Here is a 19678-nt window from a genome sequence, read left to right as displayed (position 1 = left end):
CTGAGCAATTAAGTGCTTCTGAATATGCTTGTTTTTTTTTTCATATGATAAGAGCCTCATGTTTAAATCACAGAGATCGAAATGTAATTATACTCGTATAATGTTAAGTTAGATTATACATATTTTTGAAAATTTTCTCCTTCAGTATTGTCCTATTCAGGTATGGTAAAAATGTCACTGACTGGCTAGAAACTCATCAAAAATGATTAAAGAGCTTTATGATCTTTTAAAAATTCTAAATTTAATTGGAATTTAGGTCCTTTGGTAAGAATGTAATAGAAATGTGTTTTTACTATGAATCTAAACCTACATTGAGGAAAGTTATAAAGCTATAATCCCCTTCTATACTTTGTAATCAGACCATACTTATTCATTTATTTGTTAATTTAGTATATATTCATTGAGTATCTATGAGTATTTTCAGGCACCATTCTATATTTCAGTAACATATTCAGCTATGGGCAACTCAGTTAAAAAGAAAAGAAAATTATACCACGTACCTTGAGTGCCTATGAGGTACCAGACATTTTCGTGTCTAATAAAAATTATTATTTCAATAATAATGATAGTTACTAACATGTATTGAGAGTTTATTTTGTCCTAAATGTATAAAGAACATTAATTATTGTAAACTCACAAGAAACTTAAGAGGTAGATTTATTTTTATCCTCATCTTCCAAGAAGGTTTGAGAGCCCAAGGTTTCAGAGCCACAACCTGTAAGCTAAGATTCGAACCCAAATAGTTTGGTAGCAGACCCTTGTTCTTCACCACACACTGTATCTACTTTTTTATAACTTATAAGTACTTTTTATACATTATTTATTACAATTTTTACTTTAATCATCCGGGGCAAATATTACCTTCATTTTATAATTCAGGAAATTGAAGCTTATGAAAGAGGTTAAAAATTTGTCTCAAGTTATACATTTCTGTCTTACTCTCAAATCTACCATGCACAGTTATATTCAGGCTGTTTACTACTAGATTACTCAGGAGAAGATTAAGCATATATTTTGGACAGTAGCCAAATAAAGGTACAAAAATGGACATATGTACTTCAAAAATAGTATATTTGCTGCTTAATAATTTTAAAAATCAACATAGTGAAGACAAAAACTATAACATAATTGTATTCCTTTGTTCCTTTTATCTGGTTCACTGTTGTTTTCATTTGAATTACATATGGAGGGGTGAAGTGGCAGTGATAAGACACTACAGTTTTCCATGCTCAGAGCTTCTAAAAGTCTTACTCCTATTCTGTATATCTCATTTAATATTCACAAAAGTTACAAGAGGTAGCATTATTTGTGGAAGGAGGGAAGCTGAGAATATTGAATAATTTGCTCGAGTTCACAAGACTATTACGTACATAGCAGATATGAAGTGTAAATGAAAGGTATTATGACTCCAAAATCCAGATTCTTTCCAAGATACCATATTGACAACTAGTCTAGTTAGAAGAATGCTACTGGGATAATGAGGAGATTTAAAATCATGTCATAAGAGAAGCAATTAAAAGAAATAAAGAGATTATTCTGAAGAGAAAAGTGACAGATTTGGAATTGACCTAAGAACTTGATCGACGGTCAAAGCTAATGCTAGGTGTGTTTGGGTAGAGACTGAGTCACCACTGGGGATGATGGAAAGACTGTACAAGCACTAATGGTAAGGAGCAAGGCATTTAGAACACTGGCTCTCAACCATGGCTATATTTGGATATCATCTGAAAAATTAGAAAAAAATTGCCATGTGTTGGTACCACTTCCATCTATTCTGAGTTAATTGGTATAAGGTGCAGCCAAGGCGAGAGGATATTTTAAAACTTCCTAGGGAGGCCGGGCGTGGTGGCTCACGCCTGTAATCCCAGCACTTTGGGAGGCTGAGGAGGGCGGATCACCAGGTCAGGAGATCGAGACCATCCTGGCTAACATGATGAAACCCTGTCTCTACTAAAAATACAAAAAGAAATTTGCCAGGCGTGGTAGCGGGCGCCTGTAGTCCCAGCTACTCAGGAGGCTGAGGCAGGAGAATGGCGTGAACCCGGGAGGCGGAGCTTGCAGTGAGCCGAGATCGTGCCATTGCACGCTAGCCTGGGCGACTGAGTGAGACCCCGTCTCAAAAAAAATAAAAAAAATAAAAAATTAAAAAAAAATAAATAAATAAATAACAAACTTCCTAGGTAAGTGGTTCTAACATTTAGCAAAATTTGACAACAAGACAATAAGTCCTGTAAAGTGTATATCACTCTTGAGAGTCTTTTGCCATAAGAAGACTCAAACTTCATAGAACCACGAACAACAGCGGTTTTGGAAATTGGTGTTTAACAGAAGACCATCTTCTATCACACAGTAGTTTACATATTTGGGATCAAACAGAATGTGATTCTGTGTCTGCCAGCTAATCTGTCTATGATTTGGTTGCTTCATCTATACAGTGGGATACTAACATTTCTCCCCTTACAGGCTAGTTAAGAGGATTAATAAAAGATCAGGCACAACACCTATGAAACAGTAGTTATTACTTGTACGATTAATTCCAGTGAGGTAGAAAGTACTGTAGAGCACTTTTTCCCCTATCTCCAAGCCCATGCATGGGTGTGTATGTGTATATTGGGGAAGTGGTGTATGGGAAGAACAGTGTGTTATGCTGTTGGATAATTGCTGTCTTCTTTTTCTCCTTAGCTTTCTATTGCTTAATCAGTGTGCTATTATTTTTAAGGTGAAAGTGTAAGCTCACCAAGGTAATTAAAAATAATAGTATAGAGAATCCAAGGTTATAAGCACCCAGCTACATATCCACAGTAACCCCGAATGTTAATACTGCTGTGAATTGAATTAATTTTGACTTTTGTCCCTCTGTGAATCCAACAGGCAATAATAACAGGAAAGTATAAACATATTCAAACATTCAGCTATCATTGTTCTTTGTTTTTAATCTTATTGCAACAGATTCCTTTCCCAAATTGAACAAACTTTCTTTTGTAAGAATACCAAGGTCTTACATGCACATGTATGTTTATTGCAGCACTATTCACAATAGCAAAGACTTGGAACCAACCCAAATGCCCATCAATGAGAGATGGATAAAGAAAATGTGGCACATATACACCATGGAATGCTATGCGGCCATAAAAAAGATGAGTTAATGTCCTCTGCAGGGACATGGATGAAGCTGGAAGCCTTCATTCTCAGCAAACTAACACAGGGACAGAAAATCAAACGCTGCATGTTCTCACTCATAAGTGGGAGTTGAACAATGAGAACACATGGACACAGGGAGGGGAACATCACATATTGGGGCCTGTTGGAGGGTGGGGGGCTAGGGGAGGGATAACATTAGGAGAAATACCTAATGAAGATGGCAGGTTGATGGGTGCAGCAAACCACCATGGCACGTGTATACTTATGTAACAAACCTGCATGTTCTGCACATGTACCCCAGAAGTATATATATATATATATATATATGACTACCAAGGTCTTGTTCATGTTTGTATGAGTTGATATCCTTTCATGATTATTTCAGCTTCGTTTAGAACTATAAGGAAAATGAATGTCAGAAAACAGGTTCACACTAATGCTTTGAGAACAAATATGCATCCCATTTCATACAAAATATTTTGTTAAAATAATTCATGAAACCAATGTTTTGGTTTTTAAAGAATGGAATGAAGCGACAAATCTGCTAAATCCCTTGAATATGCATCTTTAAGGCAACTTTCATATGGAGCATTTCACTTCCATTAAGATGCTTTCAAATCTTGCTTCTATCTAGACTCTTTTTCAATAATGTCATTTTATTTTTCAATTATCCTTATGTTTGTATTTATTTAAAAGTTTTTTCTTTATTTTTCCAAATCTCTTTCCTACAGTGTACAATTGTTTTTGTGGCAAGCTGAATTTAGATTTCATTTTCATACTATTATCAGAATTTAAAGTCATTTTTGAGCAATCGCTCTCAGGTTCCTACTTCATAGATGTATGAAAAGGAAGAAACATAGTACTGAAATTAAGTACTATTTTTCTGCCCCCACTTTCAGTACATTGATGACCATGGACAAGTTACTTAAATTCTCTCTGCTTCATTTTTCACCTGCAAATTGATTAAATGAATAATATTTATAAAGCATTTAGATTATTGTCTGGTATTTAGTAAGTCTATAAAAATAAGCATAATGGATTTATTTTTGCATATTACCATAGGACTTGACATCTAATAAGTAGGAAATGAATAAATCTGAAATCACTCAGTTATATTCACAACTAATTATTTGTACAAACTCAAATAATCACAATATCTTTAAGCTTCATAACTTAGCCTTAAACACAAAGATAATAATACTTAGTTTGTGTCACAGAATTGCAGTGACAATCAGTCAACTGATGTTTAAAGTGCTTTACTAATGCAGGTTATGAAATATTGATACTAACTCAACTTATCTGATAATGTATTTTTATGTGTCAAGCAGAAAAGAGTTTGCTTAATGCAGGAAGCATAGCTTTGGGAAAGATATGAGCTCTTCCTAGGAAGAGGGTGTTCTGTACCAAGGAAATTTCTGAAAATATTGCTGATAATTTGAAAAATTGGATCCTATTGTATCTTATTGCACACAAAATATTAGCCATCCAGTTTTTAAAAGGGTTGCCTTAATTTTTAGTGCATTAAAATTTTGTGTGTAGTCTACCTTTGATTCTCACATTGTGAAAAAAATACATTTCTACTCAACTGACTCGAAATGATCACAAATTCTGAATTAGTGAAATCTAAATTTGTAAAACTAATTAAACAACCACAGCATTTGTTCAGCATAAAATAACAAGATTATTGACATGTATATATTTAAAATATTGGATATGAAGTCTCACTTCCCACTGAAAATTTCATCAATTTCTTTGCTCTTTCTCTTATTTTTGGAGAATGATGTCTTACTAAAGTGAAATCGTTAATCGTTAACAGCCTCCAGTTAAATGCTTAAGTATTAAAATAAATCTTTTCTTCCCACAAATATTTCTGAGTAAAGTTATAGCTCAATAAGGAAGACATATTTCCATCTTAAAATTAACATTAAATATTTAACTTGTGGTCTCTTGGCACATTTGTAGCTCATGTAGAAGAAACATCTGCATATCCTTTTCCACAGAGGGCATTTAATACTAAGGTGAACCATTCTAATTCAGAACATGCTGAATGTTTTCTTCACAAATAACTAAATTTAAGTTCATTGAGTGGTTACAACAATAAACAAGTTTATTTTCATTATGTGCCCTTAGTATTTTTCATTCTTAATTAAGATAATTTTTAACAAAATTTTTGTTCCTTTGTTTAATTTTAAGAAGCCATTTAAACGCTTTGGAATAAATATAGTTAGTTGCCCATTTTACATTAGGATATAGTTCTAGATATACAGAAATGTGTGTGTGTGTGTCTGTGTGTGTAGGTATGTATTCCAACTTTACTGAATACACATAATTTAAACAGAGTATGCAAGTCAAACCATGAATATTAAAATGTATTTTTTCATGTTGAGTTTAGCTTGATATTAAAAAAAATTAAGATTAATTACTGTCTGAACTTTCTTTTTGAAAAATAAAACAAATATTTCATTGTATCTTGTGAACTTTACTTTGTTAGTGGACTACTTTGGGACGTGATATAACCTATTAGAATAAAATAAAAGCCAATGAGAAATTATTTGTTTTCTAACGTAACATATCTAAACATATGCTAATACATTTTCTTATTCCATGTTTTTACTAACAATGCCACTCCTCATTTCATCTAAAGTAAATTCTGTTAGTATTTGGGGGTGACAGTGATGCTTTCTACCCACACATGAATTTAGAAAGAGTGAAACAAGATTTATCTCTTAAAATGTATAAACAAATAATGACAAGTTTTCATAAAGTGACAGAATAATTTCTAGGCTTTTAGGAGTATGTTATGAATGACTATACTATTAGCATAACTAAAGAAAGAATATGTCAGCCAGAAGGGAGCTTGTTTAACCCAAGAAGCATAACATGAGGAAAGCTATGATTTCTTCCCAAGAAGAAGAGGTTCTGTTTCAAGAATATTGCCTTGTAGGTTTATTTTCATTATAATGTTACTTAACATCAAAATGAAACAACTGATTATTTCACTAATTAACATGCTTGCTATGCCAATTTTATTATAATGTGGCTTTTTTTGTGCCACCTACATGGCGATAAAGTTGAATAATTTAACTGCTTCTCTGGTATTGGGGGAACCAGCCCCCAATATTTCAGCACAGGTTCTTTTCTATTTCCCTAAGTGTCGGCCGGTCTGAGAAATAAAGGGAAAGAGTAAGAAAGAGAGAAATTTTAAAGCCTGGGGAGACATCACATGTCAGCAGGTTCTGTGATGCCCCCTGAGCCACAAAACCAGCAAGTTTTTATTAGCAATTTTCAAAGGGGAGGGAGTGGATGAATAGGGTGTGGGTCACAGAGATCACATGCTTCAAGGGCAATAAAATATCACAAGGCAAATGGGTAGGACATGGTCAGTAGGCCAGGGCAAAACTAGAATTGCTGATGAAGCTTCATGTCCCACTGTGCATGCATTGTCATTGATAAACATCTTAACAGGGTTCGAAAGCAGAGAACCAGTCTGACTAGAATTCGCCAGGCTGTAATTTCCTAATCCTAGCAAGGCTGGGGGCGCTGCAGGAGACCAGGGCTTCTTTCATCCCTATCTGCAACTGCATAAGGCAGACACTCCAAGAGCGGCCATTTTAGAGGGCCCCCCCAACCCAACCAGGAATGCATTCTTTTCCCAAGGCTGTTAATTATTAATATTCCTTACTGGGGAAAGAATTGAGCGATATTTCTCTTACTTGTTTTCGATAATAAGAGAAATATGACTCTTGTTACTGCTCCCAGGCAGTCAGACTTAGTGGTTATCTCCCTTGTTCCCTGAACATCTCTGTTATCCTGTTCTTTTTTCAAGGTGCCCAGATCTCATACTGTTCAAACACACATGCTTTATGAACAATTTGTGCGGTTAACACAATCATCACAGGGTCCTGAGGCGACATACATCCTCAGTTTATGAAGATAATGGGATTAAGAGATTAAAGACAGGCATAGGAAATATAAGAGTATTGATTGGGGAAGTGATACATGTCCATGAAATCTTCACAATTTATGTTCAGAGATTGCAGTAAAAACAGGTGTAAGAAATTATAAAAGTATTAATTTGGAGAACTAACAAATGTCCATGAAATCTTCACAATTTATGTTCTTCTGTCACAGCTTCAGCAGGTCCCTCCTTTCGGTGTCCCTGACTTCCTGCAACACTCTGGTGTAGTATTGTTCTAATAACTTGAATAAATCAGAATCCTGAATTTATACCTCAGTCTCATGAACTCAGTTTTTGTGAGTCTGCCCACAAGGGTGATGGATTTGCTCTTAAAATGCTAAAAGTAGTTTATCATTCTGTAATGCTAATGGTTAGACACTGCACTTTTGAAAACTCACTATCAACTGTGACATTCCCTCAATAATAATAGTAATAAGGTTATTAGACACATATAGATCTAACATGTGAGACATTATTGTAAGCACTTTTAATACACTCTATGGTTATAAGAGGTCTGTGAGTTAAATATTTTTATTATATTCTTTTTTCAGGTGAAGAAATTGACTCAGAAAAATAAATGGTAAAGGCTTTCATCAAGCCTAGGTATTCTGTCCCAGAAACTATGCCCTTGACCTCTGTGTGCCAGAATGCTTACAGAGAACTTATCAATATGACCATTAATATTCTACAATGCTTATTAACATCAACATTAATATTACAGACTATTTTATCTTTCTGCATGACAGTGTTTGCTTTAAAACAAGGCAGATATGAATAGGCTGGTCACTAAATGACAAATACTGTAAAATTCTACTTATATGAAGTAATCAGAGTAGTAAAAATCATAGAGATAATAGAATGGTGGTTGCCAGAGACTGAGGGAAAGAAGGAAAATATTGTTTGTACATTATTTAGTAATGTATCTGTGTTCTAGGGATGCTATAATATGCTACTTCCAGTCAAATATTGAAATTATTAGAAAATAGAAATGATTTTTAAATTATTCTTGGAATTATTACCTATAACATTTTAAAATGCAGAAAGCTCAAAAAGTTAACTGTTTTCCCCCAAAATTAAAAAAAATATTGTTAAGGTATACATGACATAAAATTTAGCATCTTGACCACTTTTGAGTATGCAGTTCAGTGCTATTAAATACATTCATAATGTTGTACAACTATTGCCCCCATCCAACTCCATAATGAATCTTGTAAAACTGAAGATTTGTAGCCATTGAAGAATAACTCCCTCTTTTCCCTTTTCATTCAGTCTCTTACAACCACCATTCTGTTTCCAGCCTTTATAATTTTACTCCAAGTACCTAATATAAGTAGAATCAGATAGTATTTGTCATTTTATGATTGGCTTATTTCACATAGCATGATGTTGTCTAGATTGATCCATGCTGAAGCACATCAGAATTTCTCCATATATCTGAATAATATTCCATCGTATACATATATACACCAAAATTTGACTTAATTTGTATTCTAAGGATAGATTTGTAGTCTATCTTGGAAAATATCCCATGTGCAATTGAGAAGAACATGTTTGCTGTTGTCGAGTAAAGTCTTCTGTGTATATGTCTGTTAGATCTATTTGGTTTATTGTGTTGATTCTAATATTTCCTTGCTTATCTTCTGTTTGGTTGTTCTATCCTTGATTGAGAGAGGAGTACTGAAATATTTATTTCTCCCTTAAATTCTGTGTTTTTGCTTCATATATTTTGATAGTCTTTTACTGATATGGTTTCACTCCATGTCCCTGACCAAATCTCATGTTGAATTGTAATCCCCAATGTTGGAGGTGGGGCCTGGTGGGAGGTGATTGGATCATGGGGGCAGTTTCTCACAAATGGTTTAGCACCGTCCCCCTTAATACTGTCCTCATGATAGTGAGTTCTCATGAGATCTGGTTATTTTAAAGTGTGTAGCACCTCCCCCCACTCCTCTCTTGCTCCTTCTTCCACCATGTGAGACGTCTCACTCCTGCTTTGCCTTCTGCCATGACTGGAGGTTTCCTGAGGCCTCCCCAGAAGCAGAAGCTGCTATGCTTCCTATAGGCCTGCAGAACCATGAGGCATATTTCTTTATAGCAATGAAACAATGAACTAATACAGTTACTATGTGCATAAATGCTTATAATTGTTATATCTTGTTTAAATTTTTATATCTCATTGTTAAGTCTATTTTGTCTAATATTAGTATAGTAGCCACCCCTGCTCCCTTTTGGTTACTAAATCCTTAGAATATATTTTTAATCCTTTGACTTTCATAAGTATCTATTTGTGTCTTTGGTTCTAAAGTGATTCCTTTATAGATAGCATATACATTTTACCCATGAACAGTGAAGGGTATAGGGGTGCTGAACCCCACACAGTTGAAAATCTGCATATGAATCTTGACTCCCCACACACTTAACTAATAGCTTACTTTTGATGAAAGTTTACCAACAGCACAGACAATTGATTAACACATATTTTGTATATTATATAAATTACATAATGTATTCTTAAAGTAAGCCAGAGAAAAGAAAATGTTATTCAGAAAATCATAAAGAAGAGAAAACATTTACCACTCTTTGAGTGGCAGTAGATCATCATATAGGTCTTTATCCTCATTGTCTTCACTTTTGAGTAGGCTGAGCAGGAGGAGAAAAAGGAACAGTTGGTCTTGCTGTCTCAGAAGTGGCAGAGGTAGAAGAAAATCTGCATGTAAGTGAACCCACGCAGTTCAAGCCCATGCTGTTCAAGGGTCAACTGTAGCTCGATCACCCTCTTTTTTTTTTTTTAGTCCATTCTGCCAATCTCTCCTTTGATTCAGGTGTTTAATTCATTTACACTTAACATAGTTACTAATAAGGAGGTATTTCATTATGTCATTTTACTATTTGTATCTTTTGATATGCCTTATGCTTACTTGTCCCTCATTTCCTGCGTTACTATCGTCCTTTGTGTTCAGTTGGGTTTTGGTAGTGAAACATTTTTTTAAAAATGAGAAAGAAATTTCTCATTTCCCTTTTTGTATACATTTAATGTCCTAAAGTTATATCATTCTAATTTGAATTTATTCTAGCTAAACTTCAATAACATACACAAACCCTGCTTCTTTTCAGCTACATTCACATCCATTTTGGCTGGCAAAGTCACAGAATTGTGTCTTTATGCATTATGTGACCAACATATTAAAAAATAATTCTTCTAAATGCATTAGTCATTGAACTTATGTAGAAATAAAACGTGGAGTTGCAAACCAAAGTTACAATAATGTCAGTTTTCAGATCGGTATTTCTGAATCTATGTAGTCTCTGAAATCATGTAGCAAACAAAAGTGGAGTTACAAACCATTGTTACAATAATACCACTTTTTATGATTGTCCATGTACTTATCTTTATTTAAATCTTTATTTTTTCACACATCTTATTTTTAAGTTATTATTTTGTGTCCTTCTATTTTACTATGCAGGACTTCACTGAGTATTTCTCACAGAGTAAGTAGGTATGGTGATAAGAAACTCCCTCAGTTTTTATCTGGGAATGTCTAAATTTCCTCCCTCACTTTTGAAGGATAGTTTTGCCAGATATAGAATTATTGGTTGACAACAATTTTTTTTCCTTTCAGCACTTTGAATATATTGGCCCACTGTCCTCTGTCTCCCAAAGATTCTGATGAGAAATCTGTTGATAATTTTATTGAAGATCCCACATATGTAATAAATTGCTTTTCTCTTGATGCTTTCAAGATTTTGTCTCTCTTTGAAAAGTTTGATTATAATGTGTATGTGTCTTTGAGTTCTTCTTACTTGTAGTTTATTGAGCTTCTTGGATGGTTATATTCATGTCTTTCATCAAATTTGAGAAATTTTCACCCATTCTTTCCTCAAATATTCTCTCTACCCTAACCATACCTCTTCTGTTACTCACACAGATTTGATGGCAACTGCTGAGTGACAACGCCAACTATATTAAAAACTCTCATTAATTATAACTGAAAATAGGACCATTATGTTTAACATATTATTATGTGGCATATATGTGCATATGGCCCTATTCTATGTACATATGTAATATTCCATAATTTTAATTGATTTAAATGAACAAATGTAATTGAGAAACTTTTATGTCGTAAATATGCTTGCTTAAATTAGATAATTGGACATAACCTCTAATTTCAAATATTACTAAACTGTTATGTGAGAACCCACAAATGTGTAGGCATAGGACATGCAGATTATTTTACATATATATATATGCCAGATAACTACATGATTAACTTTATCTCTTGAGGAAGTATAGCACTTCCAGGATTGAATTCTGCCCTCATTATCTGCTATGTGACTACTATAGACTGAATACTTGTGTCCCCTCCCCACAAATTTAAATATTAAGTCCTTTATCCCTAGTGTTTTGGTATTTGGAGGTGAAGACTTTGGGAGGTAATTAGGTCATGAGGGTAGAGCCTTCATGAATAGAATTAGTGCCTGCATAATAAGGGAAATGATCTTTCTCTCCACCATGTAAAGATACAGCAAGAAAGTGGCAATCAACAAGCCAGGAGCAAGGCCCTCACTAGAACCCAACCATGCTGGCACCCTGATCTTGGACTTCTAGCCTCCAAAACTGTATAAAATAAATTTCTGGGTTTTAAGCTACCTAGTCTATGGTATTTGTTATAACAGCCTGAGCAACGACAGTGACCTTTGACAGATTCTCATTGTTTCAGTGTTCTTCCTCTCTGTAGTGAGGACAATGGGTATACCTACTTCAGAGGTTTGTTGGGAAAGTAAAAGGAGCAAATCTATGTGTAAAATGCTCAGCATTATGCACAACACAGTTCATTCTCTATGTGACTATTGTTGTAATTTTTAATGAGATAATATATATTTTTATTTAGATTTTCTGAGTTATAAATGGAATTTTGGAGTATCCTGCTGGTGGTTTACTTGATACTTCCTTCTCTTTTTTTAAAACCACAATAGTTTAGAATTGCTAGAGATTTGGGAAGAAAAGCAATATTAATAATTTCCAATACCACTCACCAACATAGGTTTGCATTGTGTTTTTTAAAAAAATTCTTCAAGTTCAATTTTATCACTTTGGAAGATACTCTGAGAACAGAACTACCAAAAAAAAAAGGCATCATTTAAATATCTAGGATGCGAGTAATGCCTAGTTTGCCATCTATTGAAAGAAACTTTACAAAGCCACACTATACAATACATATATATATATATTTTTTAATTTGCATGCATGCCTAAAACATAATTCTAAATTTAGGGGAATCCAAATGAATGAAATATACCTATTTGCCTAGTCATTTCTCTACCTCTCACAATTATAATATCTGTAAAATTAAACAGGAAATGTTAGGAAAATCATATCTTAACTACATTTTAATTTTATTTAATGTTCTTTTTTAGCTCTGCTAAGTAAAGCAATAAACATACATATACACACACATACTTGCATAAATAAGTGCTCCATATAATCAAACACAGAGTAGTATCTGTTGTAAATTGCCTTTAAGAAACAAAAATCCAATCCATTTAAAACAATAAGAAAGAAATTTGCATTTTTTTTTCAAGCCATCTGGACAGATGATAGAAATAATCTGAATTCTTGATCAGTTCACAGATGTGTGAAAGGTGTGGGCAACCACTTATTCTATCACATAAGTCAAATTCATCTAAAGGTCCTTCAGGAGCCGGTGAAGGACATTTCTAAGCAGAAAGAGTTTAAGGGAAATCATAGTCCTAAAGAAAATTATATGCCATGAAATCATGGAAATGAATACATCCCTGAACGACATTTTAGTTTTGAACATCTTGCATTCTGAGAAAGCTGTTTTTTTTTTTTTTTTAATTCAGGACTACAATCTTTTCTTTCCCCCAGCACACTTACTATGTGTCAAGAATTTGCCAAGTTCTTGGAGTTAAGATTAATAGGAAATGATCTCTGCCCTCAAGGAGCTGACAGTTCCAGCTGAGAAACCATGAATAGGTGCCCAGCATGTTGAGTATCTGATACCCAGGAGAAACTTAATAGATATTTTCTTACTTAATGAATGTTGGTTATATGGAAACTACCAAGACAGCAGAAAGTATTATAAACAAACTTTAGGACTCAGAAAAGACTTTCTGGAAAAGATGAAAACTGATTTTTAAAGAAGAGATTTCTAGACTTAAGGAGTAACTTAAGTAAAGGCCTAGAACAGAAAACCTACAATAAGCTGATTGGTCTGCTAACAGTGATAAGTGTGAGGTAGAATAAAGCCGTTATCCCTTTAGAGACAGAAAGTGAGGCAATATTGAAAGGCAGGTGACCCAAAAAAGTGAACCTTCTAGGAATGGTCATCGAAAGTGAATCCTAGAGCTCTAGGGTTCCTCCAACTTTTGTTCTTGAAACTTTCTAAGATTAAACTGAAAACGTATTTTCTTTTGTAGTCACATCTCTCATAGCCCGTCTTAGTAAGTAAACTGAAACGATTGGGAAAAGAAAAAGGACTTTTTCCTCCCCCTTGGTTAAAATAATAGTACTGTCACAGTCTTTCAAAACATGTGACAACTAAAAACGTAGAAATGACTTAAAATGTGAACCAAATCAAGCCTTCAATTTTCAGAAAAAATATAAAACTACACCCCGAATTTTCAGATGTTTTATTTTAGAATAGTTTGATTCACAGAAAAATTTCAGTAATAATTTCTACTTGATTTATGTGATTTATACAGTGATTAAATTCAACCCAGCTTTTAAAATTCTATAGAGTAGACAGAAGCAAGAGCAAAAGAGAAAATTGATTTCATAAAGAGCTCTACGGCAAAGTGTGTCCCCACCTCTATAGAGAAGGTCAGGGAACCTTTTCATTTTCATTAAGCACTTAATTTTTTCTAATATTTTTTATTTTAGAATAGAGTTACCAAAAAAATGTAAAGGTAGTATAGAATCCCCATGCATACCAGTTCCAGTATCCACAATAATATCTTATATTTGTATAGTGCATTTGTAATAATTAATAATTAATATTGATACATTATTAACTAAAGTCCATATCTTTTTTCATATTTTTCTTAGTTTTTACCTAATATCCTTTTTCTGTTTCAGAAACCCATCCAGGATACCACATTACATTTGACCATCATGTCTCCTAAGGTCCTCTTAAGCTGTGACAGTTTCTCAGACAATCCTTGTTTTTGAATGACTTTGATAGTTTTGAGGGGTACTGTTGAGATATTTTGCAGATTGTAGCTTACTTGGTATTTATATGATGTTTTTATAAGATTAGATTCTGAAGTTATGAGTTTTTCTGAGAAAAACCATCGAGGTGAAGTGCCAATCTTATCCAAGGATTCACACTATCAACATGACTCAACGTTGTTTATGTTGACATTGCTCACCTGACTGAGGTAGTGGTTTTCCAGATTGTCTGCTATAAAGTTAGTTTTTCTCCTCTTGCCACACTCTAGGAGAAAATCCCTGTGTGCAGCTTATACTTAAACCTAAGGTGTAGGGATTATGTTGTATCTCCTTGAGGGATAAATACCTAAATAAATTAGTTGGAATTTTATGCTGAGATTTGCCTCATTTATTTGTTTATTCCTTTATATATGAGTGCATATGTGGGTATTTATCTTATACTTTGGATTATAATCCAATACTATTTTATCTTGTTGTTTAAATTGTTCTAGCATTGAACACTGGAGCTCTTTCAGTTGCCTTTTTGACTTACTACAATATGTGTGTTGTTTTGTTTTCTTTTTTCTTGCTGTTGTTTCTCAGAACATGCCCTTAGTTTCTGGCACTATAACACATAATGCTCTAAGATTATCTTGTATACTTCCTGCCTAAGTCTTAGAATCAGACATTTATCCAAGGAGTCCCGGTTCGTGGTTTTTGTTGTTGTTGTTTTGTTTTTTGTTGTTTTTTTTTTTTTTTGAGACAGAGTCTCACTCTGTCGCCCAGGCTGGAGCACAGTTGTGTGATTTCAACTCACTGCAACCTCCAACTGCCAGGTTTGAGTGATTCTCCTGTCTCAGCTCCCAAGTAGCTGGGACTGCAGACATGCACCACCACACCCGGCTAATTTTTTATATTTTCAGTAGAGACAGAGTTTCGCCATGTTGGCCATGCTGATCTCGAACTCCTGGCCTCAAGTGATCACTGGCCTCAACCTCCCAAAGTGCTGGGATTACAGGCATGAGCCACCATGCCCGGCCCTGGTTCCTTTCATTGGAGAATAATATTAAAAACCAAGACCTGAGCTCTAGTGTGCTTGTTAGTATGTCATTGCCTCTAGGTCCTCTCAGTTGAGAGACCGAGGAAATTTATGTGTGTCTAATAACCCACTTAGCTAAACATAAATTCATAGTGCTGTCCTAACTCTAATCTGTAAATACCTGGATTGTTCCAGGATCATCCCTGGCCTATCATTTCAATCCTGGCTTCCATCATTAACCAACCATCTACTTAATTCTTTAATTCCAGGGTTTTTTTTTGTTTGTTTTGTTTGTTTTTTTTTTTTTTTTTTTTTTTTTTGAGACCGAGTCTTGCTCTGTCGCCCAGGCTGGAGTGCAGTGGGCACAATCTCGGCTCACTGCAAGCTCCGCCTCCCGGGTTCACACCATTCTCCTGCCTCAGCCTCCTGAGTAGCTGGGACTACAGGCGCCCACCACCACACCCGGCTCATATTTTTGTATTCTTAATAGAGACAGGGTTTCACTGTGTTAGCCAGGATAGTCTTGATCTCCTGACCTCGTGATCCACCTGCCTCGGCCTCCCAAAGTGCTGGGATTACAGGTGTGAGCCACTGCACCGGGCCAATTCCAGTATTTTTAAACTCTATATTCTTGTCAGTTATTGTACTATCAGGTTTTGGACTTTAGCCATTCTAATAGGTGCTGAGAGATATGTAATTATTGTTGAATTTGTATGGCCCTAATGCAAATATTGTTGAGTCTCTTCATATGCTTACTTGCTATCCGTGTGTGTGTGTGTGTGTGTGTGTGTGTGTGTGTGTATGAGATGCCTTTTTTTTAAATTTTTTCAGTACACAGTACTTGTATATACTGATGGGGTACATGAGATATTTTGATATAGACATGCAATATGTAATAACCGCATCATGGAATACTACTCCATTTTGTATATGTACCACATTTTCTTTATCCATTCATTTGTTGTTGATGGACACTTAGGTTGCTTCCAGATCTTAGCTATTGTAAACAGTGCCGCAACAAACATAGGAGTGCAGATATCTGTTTGATATACTGATTTCCTTTCTTTTGGGTATATAGCCAGCATTGGGATTGCTGGATCATATGGTAGCTCAATTTTTAGTTTTTTAGGAATCTCCAGTCTTCTTGCCTGTCTTTCCTTCTTTCCTTCCTGTCTTCCTTTCAGTGAAGATTATTTTCTCAGGTGATATGCTTTAATTTCTCACTTTTTAATTTTTTGTGTATCTGTTGTACGTTTTTCAATTTGAGGCTAAAATGAGGCTTGCAAACACCTCCTTATAACCCATTATTTTAAACTGATGACAACACTGATTCTGTATACAAACAGACATGCAAAAAGAAAACTAATTGAAACTCTACACTTTAACTTTGTCACCCTGCTTTTTAACTTTCTGTTTTCTCTCTTTATATTTTAATTGTACTGTTTATGTCTTGAAATGTTGTTGTGGTTATTTTTGATTTATTATTCAGTTAGTTTTTCTACTTCAGGCAAGAATAGCCTACACACCACTGGTACAGTGCTTCATTATTCTGTGCTTTTCTATGTGCTTACTACTATCAATTAGTTTTGTACCTTCGGATGATTTCTTCTTGCTCATTAATATCATTTTCTGGCCAGGCATGGTGGCTCACACCTGTAATCCCAACGCTTTGGGAGGCCGAGGTGGGTGGATCACCTGAGGTTGGGAATTCGAGACCAGCCTGACCAACATGGAGAAATCCCATCTCTACTAAAAATACAAAACTAACCGGACGTCATGGCATATGCCTGTAATCCCAGCTACTCGGGAGGCTGAGGCAGGAGAATCATTTGAACCTGGCAGGCAGAGGTTACAGTGAGCTGAGATCACGCCATTGCACTCCAGCCTGGGCAACAAGAGCGAAACTCCATCTCAAACAAACAAACAAATAAACAAAATATATATATACACGCGTATATATATACGTATATACGTATATATATATATACGCGTATATATATATATATGTATATATGTATATACGAGTATATATATAGTTTTCTTTCAGATTGAAATACTCCCTTTAGCATTTATTGTAGGACAGGTCTCCTGTTGATGAAATCCCTAAGTTTTTTTTGTCTTGGGAAGACCTTTATTTCTCTTTCTTCTTGAGTATATTTCCATTGGTTATATCATTCTAGGGTAACAGTTTTTTCCTTCAGCAATTTTAACATGTCATATCACTCTCTCCTGGCCTGTAAGGTTTCCACTAAAAGTCTGCTATTAGATGTTTTGGAGTTTCATTGTATGTTATTTGTTTATTTTCTCTTGCTGTTTTTAGTATCATTTCTTTATCCTTGACCTTTGGGAGTTTGATTATTCAATGCCTAGAGGTAGTCTTCTTTGGGTTAAACCTGCTTTGTGTTTTATAATCTTCTTGTACTTGAATGTTGATATCTTTTTCTAGGTTTCAAAAGTTCTCTGTTATTATCCCTTTGAACAAGCTTTATACCACGATCTCTTTCTCTACCTCCTCTTTAAGACCAATTACTCTTACATTTGCCTGTTTGAGGCTATTTTCCAGATCTTGCAGGTGTGCTTTATTGTTTTTTATTCTTTTTTCTTTTGCCTCCTCTGACTGTGTATTTCCAAATGGCCTGTGGTCAAAGCTCACTAATTCTTTCTTCTGCTTGATCATTTCTGCTATTAAGAGACTCTAATGCATTCTTCAGTATGCCAATTGCATTTTTCAACTCCAAAATTTATGCTTGATTCTTTTTAATTATTTCAATCTCCTTGTTAAATTTATCTGATAGGATACTGAAATTTTCTCTGTGTTATCTTGAATTTCCTTGAGTTTCCTCAAAACAGCCATTTTGAATTATCTGTCTTAAAGGTCATTTATCTCCGTTTCTCCAACATTGGTCCTTGGTGCCTTATTTAATTCTTTTTGTGAGGCCATATTTTCCTGGATGATGCTGATACTTGTAGATGTTCATTGGTATCTGGGCATTGCAGAGTTAGATATTTATTATCATCTTCACATTCTGGGCTTGCCCTCCTTGAGAAGGCTTTCCAGCAGTTGAAGGGACTTGGTTACCAAGCCCTATAATGCTGTGAATTTTGCAGACTTGTAGAGGTACCACCTTGGTGGACATGGATAAGATCCAGAATAATTCTCTGGATTACCAGGCAGAGACTTTTGTTCTTTTCTCTTTCTCCCAAATAAGCAGAGACTTTCTCTCTCTGCACTTAGACACCTGGACCTGGGGATGTGGTGATGCAAGCACCCCTGTGACCACCACTACTGGGACTGTGCTGGGTCAGACCTGAAGCCAACACAGCACTGGGTGTTGCCCAAGGCCCTTCCCTTCAAGGTAGTAAGTTCCCCCAGGCTTGGAGCATGTCCAGAGATGCTGTCTGTGAACCAGGGCTTAGAGTCTGTAACCTTAACAGTATACCTGATGTTCTAGACTACAGTGGCTAAGCTGGCACTCACACTACAATACGGAGTCCTTCCCACTTTTCCTTCCCCTTTCCACAGGCATAGGAGCCTCTCTTTGGGGCCATCACCAAAACCACTCCATGGGGGTTCTGCCAGGCCACCACAAATGTTCATTTAAAACTCAAGGACTCTTCCGTCAGTTTGCGGTGAATGCAGCCATGTCTGGGACTCACCCTTCAGGGCAGTGGACTCTCCTGTAGCCCAGGGAAGGTCGGGAAATGCTTTCTAAGAGCCTAGGCCTGGACTTAGGGACCCCAAGAGCTTGCTTATTGCTCTACCCTACTATAGCCAAGCTGGTACATAAGGTTCAAGACAAAGTCCTCTTTACTTTTCCCTCTGCTTTTCTTAAACAGAAGGAGTCTTTCACCATAGTGCCCACAGGTGGGAACGTGCTAGGTCACCCCTGAAGCCAGCATGTCTCAGAGGCAAAGGCCCACCACATACTCCGTGGGTATTACTGCTGGTTATTCAGGGACCAAGGGCTCTTTAGTCAGTATATGATGAATCCTGGAGAGAATGGGTTCTTCCCTTCAAAGTAGAGGTTGCTTTTGGCCCAGGGAATGTCTAGAAATGTCATCTGGGAGCTAGGGTTTGGAATGGGGGCCTCCCTATTCTACCCAGTGCCCCGTCCTACTACGGCTGAGCTGGTATCTAACCATAAGACAAAGTCCTCTTTACTCTTTGACCTCCTCTCCTTAATCAAAAAATGAGTCACTTTCATTGCTGTGAGCTGGACTGCCTGGAGTTGATGGATGGATGGCACAAGCACTCCCTTAGCTGTGCCAGCAGCTGGTGTCTCCCTAGGTCAGTGCTACCCTAGTCCACTGGCTCTAATCCCAGACTAGCACTACAAGTTGCCTAGAAATTGCAGTTCTTGTGTGGTAG

The 19678-nt window shown here is 35.7% G+C and overlaps 1 protein-coding gene across 4 annotated transcripts in view; it reads right to left on the bottom strand.

Moving 5' to 3' along the window:
* The window catches only part of CCSER1 (coiled-coil serine rich protein 1), a 1457637-nt gene that overhangs the window by 333227 nt on the left and 1104732 nt on the right, over positions 1-19678 (bottom strand). The window lies entirely within an intron of this gene.

This window comes from Gorilla gorilla, chromosome 3 (assembly GCF_029281585.2).
Source record: "Gorilla gorilla gorilla isolate KB3781 chromosome 3, NHGRI_mGorGor1-v2.1_pri, whole genome shotgun sequence".
NCBI classification, from domain to species: Eukaryota; Metazoa; Chordata; class Mammalia; order Primates; family Hominidae; genus Gorilla; species Gorilla gorilla.
The sequence above is the reverse complement of the archived record's forward strand: the minus strand, read 5'-3'. Positions and strand labels throughout refer to the sequence as shown.